Source organism: Microcebus murinus, chromosome 11, assembly GCF_040939455.1.
Source record: "Microcebus murinus isolate Inina chromosome 11, M.murinus_Inina_mat1.0, whole genome shotgun sequence".
Classification (NCBI taxonomy): Eukaryota; Metazoa; Chordata; class Mammalia; order Primates; family Cheirogaleidae; genus Microcebus; species Microcebus murinus.
The window spans coordinates 73,103,586-73,109,431 of NC_134114.1; positions in this window are offsets into that span (position 1 = coordinate 73,103,586).

The following is a 5,846-nucleotide window of genomic DNA, read 5'->3' on the forward strand; positions in this document are numbered from 1 at the left end:
GACATTCTATAAATGTCTGTTAAATAAATGACTATGTCCCAAGACTGTAGGGTTCCACTGGCTTGAAGAGATACCACTAAGCTAGGACACTCAGTATTATGGAAACACAGAATACCAAAGCTAAAAAGCACCTCAGGATCATCTACTTCTCCAAATAGGACCAATAGGGAGTCACTCAAGGTAGACACAGAGATTTTTTTTTTATAGTGGCTTAAAAAATCTAACAGAGCTATGTGAAGTCAAAATAGACTGCACAACTGCACAGAGAAAGTAAGGTAGGGGAGAGGGGAAATGTTAAATTCCTAAATTTAAAAGAAATTCCCAATCTGGGAATTCTGTGATTCTCAGACCTATTCTACCTTGGGCTGGCCTCACATCCAAAGACCATGAAGCCTTCTTTGGCTGGATGCTCTGAGCTATGCTCCAGCAGATATAGGGTGTAGCACCATCTGTTTATAAGGAACAGGGAGCAACTTCTCCTAGCATCAGACCTAAGGCTGGAGAATGAATGGATAAATATCCCATTGTGCCCTGGGTCCCAAGGAGTGGGGAAAGGCAGAAGCCAAAGGAGTCTTTTGGGAGGGTCTTAAGCAAGAAATCCAGGTCAGTGAAATTGCTTTTAATGACAGACATGACTGCATTTCCTCATCTCTGCAGGAACATGAGCAGACCTTCCTAGGAGACACTTAAGGGACCTATGCAATCTCTAGAAATTTCTAGAAGATTTTATGACTGAGACCTCTTCCCCATATCTAGTACCCTATAAATGATCTCAAATTTTCTGTACATGTTTAATATAATCAAGTAAAATGGTACTTTAATCTATAATATATTTTCTTTTACCCAAGGTTTAGAAATCACTGAAATTTTTCTTAATTAAGAAGGAAGAATTCAGGAGATCACAACCTTTGCCCAAGAAACTCTATACAGTTTCTACTGCCAATTAAACTTTCTCATTTTTAACAGTCATGGCTATCTAAATTCAAAGACTTTTTCCAATGCAGAGAATATTAAGTACAACTGCCCTCTGGTCCTGAACTGAAACAGAATTAAAATTCTTAAAATTATATTTCATCCCACACTGCAGAAGTTTCCTTTTGAAGCCAACATAACTCACACATCAAAACCTCCACCAAAAGACTTTATTGGCTGTGAGATACAACTAATTGATTTCAGAAGCCTTACCAGGATGGCATTTTTATTTTTATAGACTTGAGAAAAATTGTTCTTAAAACAACTGCAGGGTTTTTAGAGTCACCAATTTAATTACACTGTTTATTGCACCCAAAGGATTCACGAAGCTGCAAAGTGTTTCCTATTTTCTTTTTCTTGTCTTTAAACCAAAGATAAATTATCTCAAAGGCATTTGGAACCTTGGGTGAAAGATAAAGAATACACGCAGAACTTAATTTCACAAGGAGCTATAGGAATCACTGGATTATTATTACAAAATTATGCAATATCATAAGCTTGTTGTCATAAATAAACAAGCATTAAAATATGAACGAAATAAACATTCAAAAAGCCTATAGTAAGCTGAAACATAGAAACATTTTGGATCCTCCACTATCTTATTGTTTAAATTTGTTAAAGGTTAAATTGAAGGCCCAGCCTACAGGGGCAAAAACATTCTTCCATCTTTATTTATAGACTTAATTGTTCTAAAGAGTCGTGATCTGTAAATAAGACAATTGGTAGAAAATAGATTCCATATTTGATTGTTTAACAGAGCTATTCCTGCAAGATACCTAGTAAATATTTAGTATTTGTAGATTATGAAATGATGTTATCTATACTATTTCGTTTATAAGATGCTATTTTCTCTCAACTCTCCACATTGATAAACCTTATGTGTCCAGAAAGTTCATCATAGAAAATTCTCAATATGTTTTTTTTTTTGAGACAGAGTCTCACTCTGTTGCCCAAGCTAGAGTGCCATGCTAGCCTAGCTCACAGCAACCTCAAACTCCTGAACTCAAGCAATCCTCCTGCCTCGGCATCCTAAGTAGCTAGGACTATAGGCACGCACCACCACATCTGGATAATTTTTCTAATTTTAGTTGCCAGACTAATTTTGTTTTCTATTTTTTAGTAGGGCCAGGGTCTTGCTCTTGCTCAGGTTGGTCTTGAACTACTGACCTCAAGAGATCTTCCTGCCTCAGCCTCTCAGAGTACTAGGATTACAGGTTTGAGCCACCACACCCAGCCTGAATATGTTACCATTGCACATATTTCTAGAAACAAGAAACTCATTTCAGAACTCCAGAATGGACATGAGAATACGAGCAGAGATGAACAATGTCAGCATGGCTTGGGTTTGAAGTCAATACAACAGGAGGAGCTCAGGAACAAAGATCCTAGGAAAAGTGCATATGGTCCAAGCTGATGGCATTTGCTATTGAAATCTTATCTTGTCCAGAATTTTATGTGACTTTTAAGGAAGTAGTACCTGGCTCTCCAGCAAAGCAGGTAGGATGGAAGGAGGACTCTATCCTTCACATTATTAAATCCACCATACAAACATTCTTCAGATAATCAGAGCATGAAAATGAAAGACATTGCAATTCCCTTTAGCTGAGACTTGTACAGAGGAATGGTTGGTGACATCTGAGAGATGAATCTAAAACATCTGCTAGAAGTTCAACTACTTGGACCTACACAGTTAAAACCTATGACTCTTAACTGTCACCAGCAACCTCACCAAAGTAATCTGGCACTTAACTCTTACTTCAACCTGAGGTAACAGGAAATGGTTTCTAAATTTCCAGTACGAGATTTTTGTTTTGTTTTATCTTGTTTTTCTCAAATAAACTCCAGGAAAGAGAAAAAATGCTGCCGACATTCATATAAATCATTTTCCTTATGTTTACATTTAACTGCTTTGCTACATTCATCTAATGACTTTAGTCTGTTTTCTTTTTGCAAGCTCAGCATGGTTAAAAATACAATAAAGAACAGCATTTCTTCCATCATCAGTCTCAAAATAGCAAGCTAAACACATTGCAAAGATTATATCCCCCTTAAAGCTGTCTTACTATCCCCACATATACGTACTTTTTTTTTACTCTTTCTATTAATAAAAATTAGTGGCCATCCTTCCTCAGTCTGGGTTGGCTTTATTAAGCAATCTTAGAATGACGCTGCAAACAGTGTGCATCTTCTCTTTTGTCAGGACTTCATTTGCTGGGAGTGTCTTCCTTGAATGCTTTATCCAGAAATTGCAAGAAGAAAATCTGAGGCCTTGAGTTTTTTAGAAGTGTAATAACCTGTTCCCTGATAATGATTTTTTTTTTTTGGTCTTCAGTTCACTGGTTCTTGACAGTTTATTACTGTCATGTGCATACATTTTCAGAACGATGATGGTAGACAATTGACCCACTTTGAATCTGTAAAAATCAATGTGTCTTTAATAATAATTCCAATAATAAATCCACAGAGAAAGCTAGAATATCTTATTTGTTAACATGTGAGATGGCACTGACTTTGAATACTGGTAACTGATGGCAAAGGTAGAGCTTTCCAGTAGAAAACAAATCTTAAGGTGACCAAGTAGCCTCAGAGGTGAGCAAACACTCTAATTTTCAAAAGAATGTCAGCTGATATATGTAGAGGGAATGACAAAATCAGTAAATTATCACTTTGTAAACCTTAATAAAATTATTGATTTAGGCAAGAATTATCAGCCGTATATTAAACCATAGGCAAAAAGTTATGGAGGACCAGACATTTGTGTAAGTGCCAAGATAAAACCACACAGATTACTTTCTGGTAGCAAAGGGAAAATGTAACATTGTAGTGGACAATCAGGAATTCATTATCATCTGCAGGTCATAATGACATGAATGGTGGGAAACCCAGATTTTAATGTGTTCCCTCCTGATATAATGCAGCATGGATTACATGAGATCACCTGGCATGTACTCTTACCAAAATATGTATCATAATATAATCAAGATTTTTCACAAGGAACATGACAAATCCAGAAAATAAGATATTCTACAGGATGGCCCTCTATTTTTAACAAGTCAGAATTATTCTAAACTAAAAATGGTGTAAATGACACAACATCCAAATGCAACTGGTTGTTGTGGATTAAATCCTGGTATGGACAAGCCAGCTGAAAGGGATATTTTAGGGAAGATTTTTAAAAATGTAAACATGGAATTAGTATTAGATGATATTAAGTATTAATAGTTATTGTTAATTTTGTTAGGTATAACAATTCTATTCTAGTCAGAGGAAAATATTCTCATTTTTTACAGATATATACTAAGATATTTATGAGGTAGAATATCATTGTTTATCATTTTCCTTAAAATACATTAGTATAGTAAAAAATGAGTTGAAAAGAAGAAAAATAAAAATGAAACACTTTCTTCAAAATAAGTAAATGCAAACAACAGATTTCATCCTCAGATGAAATAGTTCTGGCCTATGACTCGCTGCTAAAACTTCTAAGTCTCCTCTGCACTGTTAATATTGCCTTAAAAGGGTGAGAAATTCTTTTCATAAATTGGACATTTAATCTCTCTTATTTATTCACTTTTTTCTGGAAAGAAGTCAGGAGAACACTCCAGTATGAAAGCATTGTTTCCATTTTCTTTCTTTCTGTATATCAAGAGTGGTTCTCAAAGTGTAGTCCCTGGAGAAGCAGTGTTAGCATTGCCTGGGAACTTGCAAATTATGGGTCCTATTCCAGGCCCAATGAATCAGAAGTTCTGGGGGAGAGTCCATTGGGCTTGTTGTGTCCCAACCACCAGGTGATGCTGACGCACACTGAAGTTTGGCCATTGCTCTAGAGTTCCCATTTCTCCTGTGTAATTCACTTTGTCACTGCTAAGTTGCCTCCACTCTAGTGATAACATGAAGCAAAACCCAGACCTGTAGAATTGATGTGTAGTTTTTATTCTTCTCTGTCAATGCCTTTAACCATGAAATGAGTGAGACAACAATATTTGTTATATGGAGTGTTGCATTATGTTTACAGCACAACACTTTAGAGCATTTATTAAAAATAAGGAACTTGTTCTGTATAGTCAATAGTGTACTTCCCAGACTCCAAGAAAGCCCTTTACTACAAGATGAAATGGAATCTATTTTATGGGCTAGAGTTTGTGACACAGTATGAATGATGTCTGCTCACAAAAACTTCACAGGATCCCAACTAATGGGAACTTCTAGAATGCCTAATTACAGTGTTCCAATTCTCTAGTGGTTTGCCTTATCTCCCCACTAAACAGTAGTGTTTGAAGACTAGTGACCGCGTCTAAAGACTGTAAAACCCACTGCATCCCGTATATGGCTCTGGGCACTCAGTAAATGTGAGATTCTGCAGTGCTGATGCTTTCTTATTTTAGTGGGAAGTCGGAGTCCTAAGAGATTCCATAACACCATAATTTTCTAGGCACCAAGCTAGAAACATAAACCTGATGTTCCATACGACGCTTTGGCCCCTGAACTTACCACCAACTAAAGAGAATGTGGTATACAGAATTAGAATCCCATCTTCATGCCAGAGTTTTAAGGCCACATTTGGCTATTTGAAGTTCATGTACGAGGCGTCCGAGACTAACTGGAGTCAGATACTATTCATCATTCCAAATGGTGTTATATAAGGTTTGTGTTAAAGCATGACCAGGCAGGCTCCCTATTCTGCTCTTCCAGGAATGAGGGTCTCTCAGGCTGCCTGTAAACCACAGGCACCAGTCCTCACTGCCTGGGAGTTTTGTGATACTCTGCACAAACTCTTCCTGAGAACACCTATGAAACAATGTTCAGTTTCCTGCCCATGTCCTTCTGTTTGAGCACAATCCACTGATGCCATGTTGTACTAGTTAATGATTAGG